Raw genomic sequence first — 21,161 nt, forward strand, 5'->3', positions numbered from 1 at the left:
AATTGCATATAATAGCCCACGTTGTTGGAGAAGGGAAAGAAATTTTAGAAAATGCTTATGATAATCCACGTTTTTAGAGAAGGGAAAGATATTCCATAAATTACATATGATAGTCCACGTTTTGGGAGAAGGAAAAGAAATTTTAGAAATTGATTATGATATTCCACGTTTTTGGGGAAGGGAAAGAAATTCCATAAATTGCATATGATAGTCCATGTTTTTGGAAAGAAGTTCAAGAAATTGCATATAATAGTCCACGTTTTTTGGGAAGGGAATGAAATTCCAAAAATTACATATGATAGTCCACGTTTTGGGAGAAGGCATAGAAATTCCAGAAATTGCATATGATAGTCCACGTTTTTGGAGAAGGGAAAGCAATTCCAGAAATTGCATATGATAGTCCAAGTTTTTGGAGAAGGGGAAGAAATTCAAGAAAATGCATATGATAGTCCACGTTTTTTGAGAAGGGAAAGAAATTCCAAAAATTGAATATAATAGTCCACGTTTATGGAGTAGGGAAAGAAATTTTAGATTTTGCTTATGATAGTCCGCGTTTTTGGAGAAGGGAAATAAATTTCATAAATTGCATACGATAGTCCACGTTTTTGGAGAAGGGAAAGCAATTCCAGAAATTGCATATGATAGTCCAAGTTTTTGGAGAAGGGGAAGAAATTCAAGAAAATGCATATGATCGTCCATGTTTTTTGAGAATGGAAAGAAATTCCAAAAATTGAATATAATAGTCCATGTTTTTGGAGTAGGGAAAGAAATTTTAGATTTTGCTTGTGATATCCGCGTTTTTGGAGAAGGGAAATAAATTTCATAAATTGCATACGATAGTCCACGTTTTTGGAGAAGGGAGAGAAATTCCAAAAATTGCATATGATAGTCCACGTTTTTTGAGAAGGGAAAGAAATTCTAAAAATTTCATATGATAGTCCACGTTTTTTGAGAAGGGAAATAAATTCACGAAAATGCTTATGATAGTCCACGTTTTTTGGGAAGGGAAAGAAATTCCAAAAATTGCATATAATAGTCCACGTTTTAGAGAGGGGAATGAAATTCAATAAAATGCATATGATAGTCCAGGTTTTTGGAGAAGGGAAAGAAATTTCATAAATTGCATATGATAGTCCACGTTTTTGGAGGAGGGAACGAAATTCCAAAAATTGCATACGATAGTCCACGTTTTTTGAGAAGGGAAAGAAATTCCGGAAATTGCATATGATAGTCAACGTTTTTGGAGAAGGGAAAGAAATTTTAGAAATTGTTTATGATAGTCCACGTTTTTGGAAAAGGGAAAAAAATTCCATATATTGCTTATCATAGTCCACATTTTTGGAAAGAAATCCCAAAAATTGCATACGATAGTCCACGTTTTTTGAGAAGGGAAAGAAATTCCAAAAATTGCATATGATAGTCCACGTCTTTGGAGAAGGGAAAGAAATTTCAGAAATTGCATATGATAGTCCATGTTTTTGGAGAAGGAAAAGAAATTCCTGAAATTGCATATGATAGTCCATGTTTTTGGAGAAGGGAAAGAAATTCAAGAAAATGCATATGATAGTCCACGTTTTTTGAGATGAGAGAGAAATTCAAAAAATTGCATATAATAGTCCACGTTTTTCGAGAAGGGAAAGAAATTTTTGAAATTGCTTATGATAGTCCACGTTTTTGGAAAAGGGAAAGAAATTCCATAAATTGCTTATCATAATCCACGTTTTTTGAAAGAAATTCCATAAATTGCATATAATGGTCCATGTTTTTTGAGAAGGGATAGAAATTCCAAAACTTGCATATGATAGTCCACGTTTTTGGAGAAGGGAAAAAATTCAAGAAACTGCATATGATAGTCTACGTTTTTGGAGAAGGGAAATAAATTCAAGAAACTGCATACGATAGTCCTTGTTTATGGAGAAGGGAAATAAATTCAAGAAAATGCATATGGTAGTCCACGTTTTGGGAGAAGGGAAAGAAATTTTAGAAATTGCTTATGATAGTCCTCGTTATTGGAGAAGGGAAAGAAATTACAGAAATTGTATATCATATTCCACATTTTGGAAAGTTCCAGAAAATGCATATAATAGTCCACGTTTTTTGATAAGGGAAAGAAATTCCAAAAATTGCATATGATAGTCCATGTTTTTAGAGAAGGGAAAAAAATTTCAGAAATTGCATATGATAGTCCATATTTTTGGAGAAGGGAAAGTAACTATAGAAATTGCATATGATAGTCCATGTTTTTGGAGAAAGGAATGAAATTCCAAAAATTGCTTATGATAGTCCATGTTTTTTGGTAGGAAAATAAATTCAACAAAATGCATATGATAGTCCATGTTTTTTGAGAAGGTATAGAAATTCCAAAATTGCATATGATAGTCCACGTTTTTGGAGAAGGGAAAGAAACTTTAGAAATTGCTTATGATAATTGACATTTTTAGAAAAGGGAAAGAAATTCCATAAATTGCATATCATAGTCCACGTTTTTGGAATGAAATCCGAAAAATTGCATACGATAGTCCACGTTTTTAGAGACGGGAAAGAAATTTCAAAAATTGCATATGATATTCCACGTTTTTGGAGAAGGGAAAGAAATTTCAGAAATTGCATATGGTAGTCCGTGTTTTTTCAGAAGGGAAAGAAATTCCAGAAATTGCATATGATAGTCCACGTTTTTGGAGAAGGGAATGAAATTCAAGAAAATGCATATGATATTCCACGTTTTTGGAGAAGGGAATGAAATTCAAGAAAATGCATATGATAGTCCACGTTTTTGGAGAAGGGAAAGAAATTTCAAAAATTGCATATGATAGTCCACGTTTTTGGAGAAGGGAAAGAAATTTCAAAAATTGCATATGATAGTCCATGTTTTTTGAGAAGGGAAAGAAATTTTAGAAATTGCTTATGATAGTCCACGTTTTTGGAGAAGGGAAAGAAATTCCATAAATTGCTTATCATAATCCACGTTTTTTGAAAGAAATTTCAGAAATTGCATATAATGGTCCACGTTTTTTGAGAAGGGAAAGAAATTCCAAAAATTGCATATGATAGTCCACGTTTTTGGGGAATGGAAAGAAATTCCAGAAATTGCATATGACAGTCCATGTTTTTGGAGAAGGGAAATAAATTCAAGAAAATGCATATGATAGTCAACGTTTTTGGGGAAGGGAAAGAAATTCCAAAAATTGCATATGATAGTCCACGTTTTGGGAGAAGGGAAAGAAATTTTTGAAATTGCTTATGATAGTCCTCGTTATTGGAGAAGGGAAAGAAATTCCATAAATTGTTTATCATAGTCCACGTTTTTAGAAAGAAGTTCCAGAAATTGCATATAATAGTCCACGTTTTTTGAGAAAGGAAAAAAATTCTAAAAATTGCATATGATAGTCCACGTTTTTGGAGAAGGGAGAGAAATTTTAGAAATTGCTTATGATTGTCCACGTTTTTGGAGAAGGGAAAGAAATTCCATAAATTGCATATCATAGTTCACATTTTTGGAGAAGGGAAAGAAATTTTAGAAATTGCATATGATAGTCCAGGTTTTTGGAGAAGGGAAAGAAATTCCTGAAATTGCATATGATAGTCCATGTTTTTGGAGAAGGGAAAGAAATTCAAGAAATGCATATGATAGTCCACGTTTTTTAGAAGAGAGAGAAATTCCAAAAATTGCATATAATAGTCCATAAATTTCTTATCATAATCCATGTTTTTTGAAAGAAATTCCAGAAATTGCATATAATGGTCCACGTTTTTTGAGAAGGGAAAGATATTCCAAAAATTGCATATGATAGTCCACATTTTTGGAGAAGGGAAATAATTCAAGAAACTGCATATGATAGTCTACGTTTTTGGAGAAAAGAAATAAATTCAAGAAACTGCATATGATAGTCCATGTTTTTGGAGAAGGGAAATAAATTCAAGAAAATGCATATGGTAGTCCACGTTTTGGGAGAAGGGAAAGAAATTTTAGAAATTGCTTATGATAGTCCTCGTTATTGGAGAAGGGAAAGAAATTACATAAATTGTATATCATATTCCACGTTTTTGGAAAAAGTTCCAGAAATTGCATATAATAGTCCACGTTTTTTGATAAGGGAAAGAAATTCCAAAAATTGAATATAATAGTCCATGTTTTTGGAGTAGGGAAAGAAATTTTAGATTTTGCTTGTGATAGTTCGCGTTTTTGGAGAAGGGAAATAAATTTCATAAATTGCATACGATAGTCCACGTTTTTGGAGAAGGGAGAGAAATTCCAAAAATTGCATATGATAGTCCACGTTTTTTGAGAAGGGAAAGAAATTCTAAAAATTGCATATGATAGTCCACGTTTTTTGAGAAGGGAAATAAATTCACGAAAATGCTTATGATAGTCCACGTTTTTTGAGAAGGGAAAGAAATTCCAAAAATTGCATATAATAGTCCACGTTTTAGAGAGGGGAATGAAATTCAATAAAATGCATATGATAGTCCACGTTTTTGGAGAAGGGAAAGAAATTTCATAAATTGCATATGATAGTCCACGTTTTTGGAGGAGGGAACGAAATTCCAAAAATTGCATACGATAGTCCACGTTTTTTGAGAAGGGAAAGAAATTCCGGAAATTGCATATGATAGTCAACATTTTTGGAGAAGGGAAAGAAATTTTAGAAATTGTTTATGATAGTCCACGTTTTTGGAAAAGGGAAAAAAATTCCATATATTGCTTATCATAGTCCACATTTTTGGAAAGAAATCCCAAAAATTGCATACGATAGTCCACGTTTTTTGAGAAGGGAAAGAAATTCCAAAAATTGCATATGATAGTCCACGTCTTTGGAGAAGGGAAAGAAATTTCAGAAATTGCATATGATAGTCCATGTTTTTGGAGAAGGAAAAGAAATTCCTGAAATTGCATATGATAGTCCATGTTTTTGGAGAAGGGAAAGAAATTCAAGAAAATGCATATGATAGTCCACGTTTTTTGAGATGAGAGAGAAATTCAAAAAATTGCATATAATAGTCCACGTTTTTCGAGAAGGGAAAGAAATTTTTGAAATTGCTTATGATAGTCCACGTTTTTGGAAAAGGGAAAGAAATTCCATAAATTGCTTATCATAATCCACGTTTTTTGAAAGAAATTCCATAAATTGCATATAATGGTCCATGTTTTTTGAGAAGGGATAGAAATTCCAAAACTTGCATATGATAGTCCACGTTTTTGGAGAAGGGAAAAAATTCAAGAAACTGCATATGATAGTCTACGTTTTTGGAGAAGGGAAATAAATTCAAGAAACTGCATACGATAGTCCTTGTTTATGGAGAAGGGAAATAAATTCAAGAAAATGCATATGGTAGTCCACGTTTTGGGAGATGGGAAAGAAATTTTAGAAATTGCTTATGATAGTCCTCGTTATTGGAGAAGGGAAAGAAATTACATAAATTGTATATCATATTCCACATTTTGGAAAGTTCCAGAAAATGCATATAATAGTCCATGTTTTTTGATAAGGGAAAGAAATTCCAAAAATTGCATATGATAGTCCATGTTTTTAGAGAAGGGAAAAAAATTTCAGAAATTGCATATGATAGTCCATATTTTTGGAGAAGGGAAAGTAACTATAGAAATTGCATATGATAGTCCATGTTTTTGGAGAAAGGAATGAAATTCCAAAAATTGCTTATGATAGTCCATGTTTTTTGGTAGGAAAATAAATTCAACAAAATGCATATGATAGTCCATGTTTTTTGAGAAGGTATAGAAATTCCAAAATTGCATATGATAGTCCACGTTTTTGGAGAAGGGAAAGAAACTTTAGAAATTGCTTATGATAATTGACATTTTTAGAAAAGGGAAAGAAATTCCATAAATTGCATATCATAGTCCACGTTTTTGGAATGAAATCCGAAAAATTGCATACGATAGTCCACGTTTTTAGAGACGGGAAAGAAATTTCAAAAATTGCATATGATATTCCACGTTTTTGGAGAAGGGAAGGAAATTTCAGAAATTGCATATGGTAGTCCGTGTTTTTTCAGAAGGGAAAGAAATTCCAGAAATTGCATATGATAGTCCACGTTTTTGGAGAAGGGAATGAAATTCAAGAAAATGCATATGATATTCCACGTTTTTGGAGAAGGGAATGAAATTCAAGAAAATGCATATGATAGTCCACGTTTTTGGAGAAGGGAAAGAAATTTCAAAAATTGCATATGATAGTCCACGTTTTTGGAGAAGGGAAAGAAATTTCAAAAATTGCATATGATAGTCCATGTTTTTTGAGAAGGGAAAGAAATTTTAGAAATTGCTTATGATAGTCCACGTTTTTGGAGAAGGGAAAGAAATTCCATAAATTGCTTATCATAATCCACGTTTTTTGAAAGAAATTTCAGAAATTGCATATAATGGTCCACGTTTTTTGAGAAGGGAAAGAAATTCCAAAAATTGCATATGATAGTCCACGTTTTTGGGGAATGGAAAGAAATTCCAGAAATTGCATATGACAGTCCATGTTTTTGGAGAAGGGAAATAAATTCAAGAAAATGCATATGATAGTCCACGTTTTTGGGGAAGGGAAAGAAATTCCAAAAATTGCATATGATAGTCCACGTTTTGGGAGAAGGGAAAGAAATTTTTGAAATTGCTTATGATAGTCCTCGTTATTGGAGAAGGGAAAGAAATTCCATAAATTGTTTATCATAGTCCACGTTTTTAGAAAGAAGTTCCAGAAATTGCATATAATAGTCCACGTTTTTTGAGAAAGGAAAAAAATTCTAAAAATTGCATATGATAGTCCACGTTTTTGGAGAAGGGAGAGAAATTTTAGAAATTGCTTATGATTGTCCACGTTTTTGGAGAAGGGAAAGAAATTCCATAAATTGCATATCATAGTTCACGTTTTTGGAGAAGGGAAAGAAATTTTAGAAATTGCATATGATAGTCCAGGTTTTTGGAGAAGGGAAAGAAATTCCAGAAATTGCATATGATAGTCCATGTTTTTGGAGAAGGGAAAGAAATTCAAGAAATGCATATGATAGTCCACGTTTTTTAGAAGAGAGAGAAATTCCAAAAATTGCATATAATAGTCCATAAATTTCTTATCATAATCCATGTTTTTTGAAAGAAATTCCAGAAATTGCATATAATGGTCCACGTTTTTTGAGAAGGGAAAGATATTCCAAAAATTGCATATGATAGTCCACGTTTTTGGAGAAGGGAAATAATTCAAGAAACTGCATATGATAGTCTACGTTTTTGGAGAAGGGAAATAAATTCAAGAAACTGCATATGATAGTCCATGTTTTTGGAGAAGGGAAATAAATTCAAGAAAATGCATATGGTAGTCCACGTTTTGGGAGAAGGGAAAGAAATTTTAGAAATTGCTTATGATAGTCCTCGTTATTGGAGAAGGGAAAGAAATTACATAAATTGTATATCATATTCCACGTTTTTGGAAAAAGTTCCAGAAATTGCATATAATAGTCCACGTTTTTTGATAAGGGAAAGAAATTCCAAAAATTGAATATAATAGTCCATGTTTTTGGAGTAGGGAAAGAAATTTTAGATTTTGCTTGTGATAGTTCGCGTTTTTGGAGAAGGGAAATAAATTTCATAAATTGCATACGATAGTCCACGTTTTTGGAGAAGGGAGAGAAATTCCAAAAATTGCATATGATAGTCCACGTTTTTTGAGAAGGGAAAGAAATTCTAAAAATTGCATATGATAGTCCACGTTTTTTGAGAAGGGAAATAAATTCACGAAAATGCTTATGATAGTCCACGTTTTTTGAGAAGGGAAAGAAATTCCAAAAATTGCATATAATAGTCCACGTTTTAGAGAGGGGAATGAAATTCAATAAAATGCATATGATAGTCCACGTTTTTGGAGAAGGGAAAGAAATTTCATAAATTGCATATGATAGTCCACGTTTTTGGAGGAGGGAACGAAATTCCAAAAATTGCATACGATAGTCCACGTTTTTTGAGAAGGGAAAGAAATTCCAGAAATTGCATATGATAGTCAACGTTTTTGGAGAAGGGAAAGAAATTTTAGAAATTGTTTATGATAGTCCACGTTTTTGGAAAAGGGAAAAAAATTCCATATATTGCTTATCATAGTCCACATTTTTGGAAAGAAATCCCAAAAATTGCATACGATAGTCCACGTTTTTTGAGAAGGGAAAGAAATTCCAAAAATTGCATATGATAGTCCACGTCTTTGGAGAAGGGAAAGAAATTTCAGAAATTGCATATGATAGTCCATGTTTTTGGAGAAGGAAAAGAAATTCCTGAAATTGCATATGATAGTCCATGTTTTTGGAGAAGGGAAAGAAATTCAAGAAAATGCATATGATAGTCCACGTTTTTTGAGATGAGAGAGAAATTCAAAAAATTGCATATAATAGTCCACGTTTTTCGAGAAGGGAAAGAAATTTTTGAAATTGCTTATGATAGTCCACGTTTTTGGAAAAGGGAAAGAAATTCCATAAATTGCTTATCATAATCCACGTTTTTTGAAAGAAATTCCATAAATTGCATATAATGGTCCATGTTTTTTGAGAAGGGATAGAAATTCCAAAACTTGCATATGATAGTCCACGTTTTTGGAGAAGGGAAAAAATTCAAGAAACTGCATATGATAGTCTACGTTTTTGGAGAAGGGAAATAAATTCAAGAAACTGCATACGATAGTCCTTGTTTATGGAGAAGGGAAATAAATTCAAGAAAATGCATATGGTAGTCCACGTTTTGGGAGATGGGAAAGAAATTTTAGAAATTGCTTATGATAGTCCTCGTTATTGGAGAAGGGAAAGAAATTACATAAATTGTATATCATATTCCACATTTTGGAAAGTTCCAGAAAATGCATATAATAGTCCACGTTTTTTGATAAGGGAAAGAAATTCCAAAAATTGCATATGATAGTCCATGTTTTTAGAGAAGGGAAAAAAATTTCAGAAATTGCATATGATAGTCCATATTTTTGGAGAAGGGAAAGTAACTATAGAAATTGCATATGATAGTCCATGTTTTTGGAGAAAGGAATGAAATTCCAAAAATTGCTTATGATAGTCCATGTTTTTTGGTAGGAAAATAAATTCAACAAAATGCATATGATAGTCCATGTTTTTTGAGAAGGTATAGAAATTCCAAAATTGCATATGATAGTCCACGTTTTTGGAGAAGGGAAAGAAACTTTAGAAATTGCTTATGATAATTGACATTTTTAGAAAAGGGAAAGAAATTCCATAAATTGCATATCATAGTCCACGTTTTTGGAATGAAATCCGAAAAATTGCATACGATAGTCCACGTTTTTAGAGACGGGAAAGAAATTTCAAAAATTGCATATGATATTCCACGTTTTTGGAGAAGGGAAAGAAATTTCAGAAATTGCATATGGTAGTCCGTGTTTTTTCAGAAGGGAAAGAAATTCCAGAAATTGCATATGATAGTCCACGTTTTTGGAGAAGGGAATGAAATTCAAGAAAATGCATATGATATTCCACGTTTTTGGAGAAGGGAATGAAATTCAAGAAAATGCATATGATAGTCCAAGTTTTTGGAGAAGGGAAAGAAATTTCAAAAATTGCATATGATAGTCCACGTTTTTGGAGAAGGGAAAGAAATTTCAAAAATTGCATATGATAGTCCATGTTTTTTGAGAAGGGAAAGAAATTTTAGAAATTGCTTATGATAGTCCACGTTTTTGGAGAAGGGAAAGAAATTCCATAAATTGCTTATCATAATCCACGTTTTTTGAAAGAAATTTCAGAAATTGCATATAATGGTCCACGTTTTTTGAGAAGGGAAAGAAATTCCAAAAATTGCATATGATAGTCCACGTTTTTGGGGAAGGGAAAGAAATTCCAGAAATTGCATATGACAGTCCATGTTTTTGGAGAAGGGAAATAAATTCAAGAAAATGCATATGATAGTCCACGTTTTTGGGGAAGGGAAAGAAATTCCAAAAATTGCATATGATAGTCCACGTTTTGGGAGAAGGGAAAGAAATTTTTGAAATTGCTTATGATAGTCCTCGTTATTGGAGAAGGGAAAGAAATTCCATAAATTGTTTATCATAGTCCACGTTTTTAGAAAGAAGTTCCAGAAATTGCATATAATAGTCCACGTTTTTTGAGAAAGGAAAAAAATTCTAAAAATTGCATATGATAGTCCACGTTTTTGGAGAAGGGAGAGAAATTTTAGAAATTGCTTATGATTGTCCACGTTTTTGGAGAAGGGAAAGAAATTCCATAAATTGCATATCATAGTTCACGTTTTTGGAGAAGGGAAAGAAATATTAGAAATTGCATATGATAGTCCAGGTTTTTGGAGAAGGGAAAGAAATTCCAGAAATTGCATATGATAGTCCATGTTTTTGGAGAAGGGAAAGAAATTCAAGAAATGCATATGATAGTCCACGTTTTTTAGAAGAGAGAGAAATTCCAAAAATTGCATATAATAGTCCATAAATTTCTTATCATAATCCATGTTTTTTGAAAGAAATTCCAGAAATTGCATATAATGGTCCACGTTTTTTGAGAAGGGAAAGATATTCCAAAAATTGCATATGATAGTCCACGTTTTTGGAGAAGGGAAATAATTCAAGAAACTGCATATGATAGTCTACGTTTTTGGAGAAGGGAAATAAATTCAAGAAACTGCATACGATAGTCCATGTTTTTGGAGAAGGGAAATAAATTCAAGAAAATGCATATGGTAGTCCACGTTTTGGGAGAAGGGAAAGAAATTTTAGAAATTGCTTATGATAGTCCTCGTTATTGGAGAAGGGAAAGAAATTACATAAATTGTATATCATATTCCACGTTTTTGGAAAAAGTTCCAGAAATTGCATATAATAGTCCACGTTTTTTGATAAGGGAAAGAAATTCCAAAAATTGAATATAATAGTCCATGTTTTTGGAGTAGGGAAAGAAATTTTAGATTTTGCTTGTGATAGTCCGCGTTTTTGGAGAAGGGAAATAAATTTCATAAATTGCATACGATAGTCCACGTTTTTGGAGAAGGGAGAGAAATTCCAAAACTTGCATATGATAGTCCACGTTTTTTGAGAAGGGAAAGAAATTCTAAAAATTGCATATGATAGTCCACGTTTTTTGAGAAGGGAAATAAATTCACGAAAATGCTTATGATAGTCCACGTTTTTTGAGAAGGGAAAGAAATTCCAAAAATTGCATATAATAGTCCACGTTTTAGAGAGGGGAATGAAATTCAATAAAATGCATATGATAGTCCACGTTTTTGGAGAAGGGAAAGAAATTTCATAAATTGCATATGATAGTCCACGTTTTTGGAGGAGGGAACGAAATTCCAAAAATTGCATACGATAGTCCACGTTTTTTGAGAAGGGAAAGAAATTCCGGAAATTGCATATGATAGTCAACGTTTTTGGAGAAGGGAAAGAAATTTTAGAAATTGTTTATGATAGTCCACGTTTTTGGAAAAGGGAAAAAAATTCCATATATTGCTTATCATAGTCCACATTTTTGGAAAGAAATCCCAAAAATTGCATACGATAGTCCACGTTTTTTCAGAAGGGAAAGAAATTCCAAAAATTGCATATGATAGTCCACGTCTTTGGAGAAGGGAAAGAAATTTCAGAAATTGCATATGATAGTCCATGTTTTTGGAGAAGGAAAAGAAATTCCTGAAATTGCATATGATAGTCCATGTTTTTGGAGAAGGGAAAGAAATTCAAGAAAATGCATATGATAGTCCACGTTTTTTGAGATGAGAGAGAAATTCAAAAAATTGCATATAATAGTCCACGTTTTTCGAGAAGGGAAAGAAATTTTTGAAATTGCTTATGATAGTCCACGTTTTTGGAAAAGGGAAAGAAATTCCATAAATTGCTTATCATAATCCACGTTTTTTGAAAGAAATTCCATAAATTGCATATAATGGTCCATGTTTTTTGAGAAGGGATAGAAATTCCATATGATAATCCACGTTTTTGGAAAAAGTTCCAGAAATTGCATATAATAGTCCATGTTTTTTGATAAGGGAAAGAAATTCCAAAAATTGCAAATGATAGTCCATGTTTTTAGAGAAGGGAAAAATTTTTTAGAAATTGCATATGATAGTCCAGATTTTTTGAGAAGGGAAAGTAATTATAGAAATTGCATATGATAGTCCACGTTTTTGGAGAAAGGAATGAAATTCCAAAAATTGCTTATGATAGTCCATGTTTTTTGGTAGGAAAATAAATTCAACAAAATGCATATGATGGTCCATGTTTTTTGAGAAGGGATAGAAATTCCAAAATTGCATATGATAGTCCACGTTTTTGGAGAAGGGGAAGAAACTTTAGAAATTGCTTATGATAATTGACATTTTTAGAAAAGGGAAAGAATTTCCATAAATTGCATATCATAGTCCACGTTTTTGGAAAGAAATCCCAAAAATTGCATACGATAGTCCACATTTTTAGAGAAGAGAAAGAAATTTCAAAAATTGCATATGATAGTCCATGTTTTTGGAGAAGGGAAAGAAATTCCAGAAATTGCATATGGTAGTCCATGTTTTTTCAGAAGGGAAAGAAATTCCAGAAATTGCATATGATAGTCCTTGTTTTTTGAGAAGGGAATGAAATTCAAGAAAATGCATATGATATTCCACGTTTTTGGAGAAGGGAATGAAATTCAAGAAAATGCATTTGATAGTCCACGTTCTTGGAGAAGGGAAAGAAATTTCAAAAATTGCATATGATAGTCCACGTTTTTAGAGAAGGGAAAGATATTCTATAAATTGCATATGATAGTCCACGTTTTGGGAGAAGGGAAAGAAATTTTAGAAATTGATTATGATAGTCCACGTTTTTGGAGAAGTGAAAGAAATTCCAGAAATTGCATATGATAGTCCATGTTTTTGGAGAAGGGATAGAAATTCAAGAAATGCATATGATAGTCCACGTTTTTTAGAAGAGAGAGAAATTCCAAAAATTGCATATAATAGTCCATAAATTTCTTATCATAATCCATGTTTTTTGAAAGAAATTCCAGAAATTGCATATAATGGTCCACGTTTTTTGAGAAGGGAAAGATATTCCAAAAATTGCATATGATAGTCCACGTTTTTGGAGAAGGGAAATAATTCAAGAAACTGCATATGATAGTCTACGTTTTTGGAGAAGGGAAATAAATTCAAGAAACTGCATACGATAGTCCATGTTTTTGGAGAAGGGAAATAAATTCAAGAAAATGCATATGGTAGTCCACGTTTTGGGAGAAGGGAAAGAAATTTTAGAAATTGCTTATGATAGTCCTCGTTATTGGAGAAGGGAAAGAAATTACATAAATTGTATATCATATTCCACGTTTTTGGAAAAAGTTCCAGAAATTGCATATAATAGTCCACGTTTTTTGATAAGGGAAAGAAATTCCAAAAATTGCATATGATAGTCCATGTTTTTAGAGAAGGGAAAAAAATTTTAGAAATTGCATATGATAGTCCAGATTTTTGGAGAAGGGAAAGTAATTATAGAAATTGCATATGATAGTCCACGTTTTTGGAGAAAGGAATGAAATTCCAAAAATTGCTTATGATAGTCCATGTTTTTTGGTAGGAAAATAAATTCAACAAAATGCATATGATGGTCCATGTTTTTTGAGAAGGGATAGAAATTCCAAAATTGCATATGATAGTCCACGTTTTTGGAGAAGGGGAAGAAACTTTAGAAATTGCTTATGATAATTGACATTTTTAGAAAAGGGAAAGAAATTCCATAAATTGCATATCATAGTCCACGTTTTTGGAAAGAAATCCCAAAAATTGCATACGATAGTCCACATTTTTAGAGAAGGGAAAGAAATTTCAAAAATTGCATATGATAGTCCATGTTTTTGGAGAAGGGAAAGAAATTCCAGAAATTGCATATGGTAGTCCATGTTTTTTCAGAAGGGAAAGAAATTCCAGAAATTGCATATGATAGTCCTTGTTTTTTGAGAAGGGAATGAAATTCAAGAAAATGCATATGATATTCCACGTTTTTGGAGAAGGGAATGAAATTCAAGAAAATGCATTTGATAGTCCACGTTTTTGGAGAAGGGAAAGAAATTTCAAAAATTGCATATGATAGTCCACGTTTTTAGAGAAGGGAAAGATATTCTATAAATTGCATATGATAGTCCACGTTTTGGGAGAAGGGAAAGAAATTTTAGAAATTGATTATGATAGTCCACGTTTTTGGAGAAGGGAAAGAAATTCCATAAATTGCATATGATAGTCCACGTTTTTGGAAAGAAATTCAAGAAATTGCATTTAATAGTCCACGTTTTTTGAGAAGGGAAAGAAATTCCAAAAATTACATATGATAGTCCACGTTTTTGGAGAAGGGATAGAAATTTCAGAAATTGCATATTGTTTTTGGAGAAGGGATATAAATCAAGAAAATGCATATGATAGTCCACGTTTTTTGAGAAGGAAAAGAAATTCCAAAAATTGCATATAATAGTCCACGTTGTTGGAGAAGGGAAAGAAATTTTAGAAAATGCTTATGATAATCCACGTTTTTAGAGAAGGGAAAGATATTCCATAAATTGCATATGATAGTCCACGTTTTGGGAGAAGGAAAAGAAATTTTAGAAATTGATTATGATATTCCACGTTTTTGGGGAAGGGAAAGAAATTCCATAAATTGCATATGATAGTCCATGTTTTTGGAAAGAAGTTCAAGAAATTGCATATAATAGTCCACGTTTTTTGGGAAGGGAATGAAATTCCAAAAATTACATATGATAGTCCACGTTTTGGGAGAAGGCATAGAAATTCCAGAAATTGCATATGATAGTCCACGTTTTTTGAGAACGGAAATAAATTCAAGAAAATGCATATGATAGTCCACGTTTTTGGAAAGAAATCCCAAAAATTGCTTATGATAGTCCGCGTTTTTGCTTATGATAGTCCGCGTTTTTGGAGAAGGGAAATAAATTTCATAAATTGCATACGATAGTCCACGTTTTTGGAGAAGGGAAAGAAATTCCAAAAATTGCATATGATAGTCCACGTTTTTTGAGAAGGGAAAGAAATTCTAAAAATTGCATATGATAGTCCATGTCGTTGGAGAAGGGAAAGAAATTTCATAAATTGCATACGATAGTCCACGTTTTTGGAGAAGGGAGAGATATTCCAAAAAATGCATATGATAGTCCACGTTTTTTGAGAAGGGAAAGAAATTCTAAAAATTGCATATGATAGTCCACGTTTTTTGAGAAGGGAAATAAATTCACGAAAATGCTTATGATAGTCCACGTTTTTTGAGAAGGGAAAGAAATTCCAAAAATTGCATATAATAGTCCACGTTTTGGAGAAGGGAATGAAATTCAATAAAATGCATATGATAGTCCACGTTTTTGGAGAAGGGAAAGAAATTTCATAAATTGCATATGATAGTCCACGTTTTTGGAGGAGGGAACGAAATTCCAAAAATTGCATATGATAGTCCATGTTTTTGGAGAAGGGAAAGAAACTTTAGAAATTGCTTATGATAATCGACATTTTTAGAAATGGGAAAGAAATTCCATAAATTGCATATCATAGTCCACGTTTTTGGAAAGAAATCCCAAAAATTGCATACGATAGTCCACGTTTTTAAAGACGGGAAAGAAATTTCAAAAATTGCATATGATATTACACGTTTTTGGAGAAGGGAAAGAAATTTCAGAAATTGCATATGGTAGTCATGATAGTCCACGTTTTTGGAGAAGGGAATGAAATTCAAGAAAATGCATATGATAGTCCACGTTTTTTAAGAAGAGAGAGAAATTTAAAAAAATGCATATAATAGGCCACGTTTTTGGAGACGGGAAAGAAATTTCAGAAACTGCATACGATAGTCTACGTTTTTTGAGAAAGGAAATAAATTCAAGAAAATGCATATGTTAGTCCACGTTTTGGGAGAAGGGAAAGAAATATTAGAAATTGCTTATGATAGTCCTCGTTATTGGAAAAGGGAAAGAAATTCCATAAATTGTTTATCATAGTCCACGTTTTTAGAAAGAAGTTCCAGAAATTGCATATAATAGTCCACTTTTTTGAGAAAGGAAAGAAATTCCAAAAATTGGATATGATAGTCCATGTTTTTGGAGAAGAGAAAGAAATTTAAGAAATTGCATAAGATAGTCCATGTTTTTGGAGAAGGGAAAGTAATTACAGAAATTGCATATGATAGTCCACGTTTTTTAAGAAAGGAATGAAATTCCAAAAATTGCTTATGATAGTCCATGTTTTTTGGTAGGGAAATAAATTCAAGAAAGTGCATATGATAGTCCATGTTTTTTGAGAAGGGATAGAAATTCCAAAATTGCATATGATAGTCCACGTTTTTGGAGAAGGGAAAGAAATTTTAGAAATTGCTTATGATAATCGACATTTTTAGAAAAGGGAATGAAATTCCATAAATTGCATATCATAGTCCACGTTTTTGGAAAGAAATCCCAAAAATTGCATACGATAGTCCACGTTTTTAGAGAAGGGAAAGAAATTTCAAAAATTGCATATGATAGTCCACGTTTTTGGAGAAGGGAAAGAAATTTCAGAAATTGCATATGGTAGTCCATGTTTTTTCAGAAGGGAAAGAAATTCCAGAAATTGCATATGATAGTCCTTGTTTTTTGAGAAGGGAATGAAATTCAAGAAAATGCATATGATATTCCACGTTTTTGGAGAAGGGAATGAAGTTCAAGAAAATGCATTTGATAGTCCACGTTTTTGGAGAAGGGAAAGAAATTTCAAAAATTGCATATGATAGTCCACGTTTTTAGAGAAGGGAAAGATATTCCATAAATTGCATATGATAGTCCACGTTTTGGGAGAAGGGAAAGAAATTTTAGAAATTGATTATGATATTCCACGTTTTTGGAGAAGGGAAAGAAATTCCATAAATTGCATATGATAGTCCACGTTTTTGGAAAGAAATTCAAGAAATTGCATTTAATAGTCCACGTTTTTTGAGAAGGGAAAGAAATTCCAAAAATTACATATGATAGTCCACGTTTTTGGAGAAGGGATAGAAATTTTAGAAATTGCATATTGTTTTTGGAGAAGGGATATAAATCAAGAAAATGCATATGATAGTCCACGTTTTTTGAGAAGGAAATGAAATTCCAAAAATTGCATATAATAGTCCACGTTGTTGGAGAAGGGAAAGAAATTTTAGAAAATGCTTATGATAATCCACGTTTTTAGAGAAGGGAAAGATATTCCATAAATTGCATATGATAGTCCACGTTTTGGGAGAAGGAAAAGAAATTTTAGAAATTGATTATGATATTCCACGTTTTTGGGGAAGGGAAAGAAATCCCATAAATTGCATATGATAGTCCATGTTTTTGGAAAGAAGTTCAAGAAATTGCATATAATAGTCCATGTTTTTTGAGAAGGGAATGAAATTCCAAAAACTACATATGATAGTCCATGTTTTGGGAGAAGGCATAGAAATTCCAGAAATTGCATATGATAGTCCACGTTTTTGGAGAACGGAAATAAATTCAAGAAAATGCATATGATAGTCCACGTTTTTGGAGAAGGGAAAGCAATTCCAGAAATTGCATATGATATTCCAAGTTTTTGGAGAAGGGGAAGAAATTCAAGAATATGCATATGATAGTCCACGTTTTTTGAGAAGGGAAAGAAATTCCAAAAATTGAATATAATAGTCCATGTTTTTGGAGTAGGGAAAGAAATTTTAGATTTTGCTTATGATAGTCCGCGTTTTTGGAGAAGGGAAATAAATTTCATAAATTGCATACGATAGTCCATGTTTTTGGAGAAGGGAAAGAAATTCCAAAAATTGCATATGATAGTCCACGTTTTTTAAGAAGGGAAAGAAATTCTAAAAATTGCATACGATAGTCCACGTCGTTGGAGAAGGGAAAGAAATTTCATAAATTGCATACGATAGTCCACGTTTTTTGAGAAGGGAAAGAAATTCCAAAAATTGCATATAATAGTCCACGTTTTGGAGAAGGGAATGAAATTCAATAAAATGCATATGATAGTCCACGTTTTTGGAGAAGGGAAAGAAATTTCATAAATTGCATATGATAGTCCACGTTTTTGGAGGAGGGAACGAAATTCCAAAAATTGCATATGATAGTCCACGTTTTTTGAGAAGGGAAAGAAATTCCGGAAATTGCATATGATAGTCAACGATTTGGAGAAGGGAAAGAAATTTTAGAAATTGTTTATGATAGTCCAAGTTTTTGGAAAAGGGAAAGAAATTCCATAAATTGCTTATCATAGTCCACATTTTTGGAAAGAAATCCCAAAAATTGCATACGATAGTCCACGTTTTTTGAGAAGGGAAAGAAATTCCCAAAATTGCATATGATAGTCCACGTCTTTGGAGAAGGGACAGAAATTTCAGAAATTGCATATGATAGTCCACGTTTTTGGAGAAGGGAAAGAAATTCAAGAAAATGCATATGATAGTCCACGTTTTTGGAGAAGGGAAAGCAATTCCAGAAATTGCATATGATATTCCAAGTTTTTGGAGAAGGGGAAGAAATTCAAGAAAATGCATATGATAGTCCACGTTTTTTGAGAAGGGAAAGAAATTCCAAAAATTGAATATAACAGTCCACGTTTTTGGAGTAGGGAAAGAAATTTTAGATTTTGCTTATGATAGTCCGCATTTTTGGAGAAGGGAAATAAATTTCATAAATTGCATACGATAGTCCATGTTTTTGGAGAAGGGAAAGAAATTCCAAAAATTGCATATGATAGTCCACGTTTTTTGAGAAGGGAAAGAAATTCTAAAAATTGCATATGATAGTCCACGTCGTTGGAGAAGGGAAAGAAATTTCATAAATTGCATACGATAGTCCACGTATTTAAAGAAGGGAGAGAAATTCCAAAAAGTGCATATGATAGTCCACGTTTTTTGAGAAGGGAAAGAAATTCTAAAAATTGCATATGATAGTCCACGTTTTTTGAGAAGGGAAATAAATTCACGAAAATGCATATGATAGTCCACGTTTTTTGAGAAGGGAAAGAAATTCCAAAAATTGCATATAATAGTCCACGTTTTGGAGAAGAGAATGAAACTCAATAAAATGCATATGATAGTCCACGTTTTTGGAGAAGGGAAAGAAATTTCATAAATTGCATATGATAGTCCACGTTTTTGGAGGAGGGAACGAAATTCCAAAAATTGCATATGATAGTCCACGTTTTTTGAGAAGGGAAAGAAATTCCGGAAATTGCATATGATAGTCAACGTTTTTGGAGAAGGGAAAGAAATTTTAGAAATTGTTTATGATAGTCCACGTTTTTGGAAAAGGGAAAGAAATTCCATAAATTGCTTATCATAGTCCACATTTTTGGAAAGAAATCCCAAAAATTGCATACGATAGTCCACGTTTTTTGAGAAGGGAAAGAAATTCCAAAAATTGCATATAATAGTCCACGTCTTTGGAGAAGGGAAAGAAATTTCAGAAATTGCATATGATAGTCCATGTTTTTGGAGAAGGAAAAGAAATTCCTGAAATTGCATATGATAGTCCATGTTTTTGGAGAAGGGAAAGAAATTCAAGAAAATGCATATGATAGTTGAGATGAGAGAGAAATTTAAAAAATTGCATATAATAGTCCACGTTTTTCGAGAAGGGAAAGAAATTTTTGAAATTGCTTATGATAGTCCACGTTTTTGGAGAAGGGAAAGAAATTCCATAAATTGCTTATCATAATCCACGTTTTTTGAAAGAAATTCCATAAATTGCATATAATGGTCCACGTTTTTTGAGAAGGGATAGAAATTCCAAAAATTGCATATGATAGTCCACGTTTTTGGAGAAGGGAAAAAATTCAAGAAACTGCATATGATAGTCTACGTTTTTAGAGAAAGGAAATAAATTCAAGAAACTGCATACGATAGTCCATGTTTTTGGAGAAGGGAAATAAATTCAAGAAACTGCATATGGTAGTCCACGTTTTGGGAGAAGGTAAAGAAATTTTAGAAATTGCTTATGATAGTCCTCGTTATTGGAGAAGGGAAAGAAATTACATAAATTGTATATCATATTCCACGTTTTTGGAAAGAAGTTCCAGAAATTGCATATAATAGTCCACGTTTTTTGATAAGGGAAAGAAATTCCAAAAATTGCATATGATAGTCCATGTTTTTAGAGAAGGGAAAAAAATTTCAGAAATTGCATATGATAGTCCATATTTTTGGAGAAGGGAAAGGAGTTAATAGAAATTGCATATGATAGTCCATGTTTTTGGAGAAAGGAATGAAATTCCAAAAATTGCTTATGATAGTCCATGTTTTTTGGTAGGAAAATAAATTCAACAAAATGCATATGATAGTCCATGTTTTTTGAGAAGGGATAGAAATTCCAAAATTGCATATGATAGTCCACGTTTTTGGAGAAGGGAAAGAAACTTTAGAAATTGCTTATGATAATTTACATTTTTAGAAAGGGGAAAGAAATTCCATAAATTGCATATCATAGTCCACGTTTTTGGAAAGAAATCCCAAAAATTGCATACGATAGTCCACGTTTTTAGAGACGGGAAAGAAATTTCAAAAATTGCATATGATATTCCACGTTTTTGGAGAAGGGAAAGAAATTTCAGAAATTGCATATGGTAGTCCGTGTTTTTTCAGAAGGGAAAGAAATTCCAGAAATTGCATATGATAGTCCACGTTTTTGGAGAAGGGAATGAAATTCAAGAAAATGCATATGATATTCCACGTTTTTGGAGAAGGTAATGAAATTCAAGAAAATGCATATGATAGTCCACGTTTTTGGAGAAGGGAAAGAAATTTCAAAAATTGCATATGATAGTCCACGTTTTTGGAGAAGGGAAAGAAATTTCAAAAATTGCATATGATAGTCCATGTTTTTTGAGAAGGGAAAGAAATTTTAGAAATTGCTTATGATAGTCCACGTTTTTAAAGAAGGGAAAGAAATTCCATAAATTGCATATCATAATCCACGTTTTTTGAAAGAAATTCCAGAAATTGCATATAATGGTCCACGTTTTTTGAGAAGGGGAAGAAATTCCAAAAATTGCATATGATAGTCCACGTTTTTGGGGAAGGGAAAGAAATTCCAGAAATTGCATATGACAGTCCATGTTTTTGGAGAAGGGAAATAAATTCAAGAAAATGCATATGATAGTCCACGTTTTTGGAGAAGGGAAAGAAATTCCAAAA

The sequence above is a fragment of the Vicia villosa genome, linkage group LG6 (assembly GCF_029867415.1).
Source record: "Vicia villosa cultivar HV-30 ecotype Madison, WI linkage group LG6, Vvil1.0, whole genome shotgun sequence".
Classification (NCBI taxonomy): domain Eukaryota; kingdom Viridiplantae; phylum Streptophyta; class Magnoliopsida; order Fabales; family Fabaceae; genus Vicia; species Vicia villosa.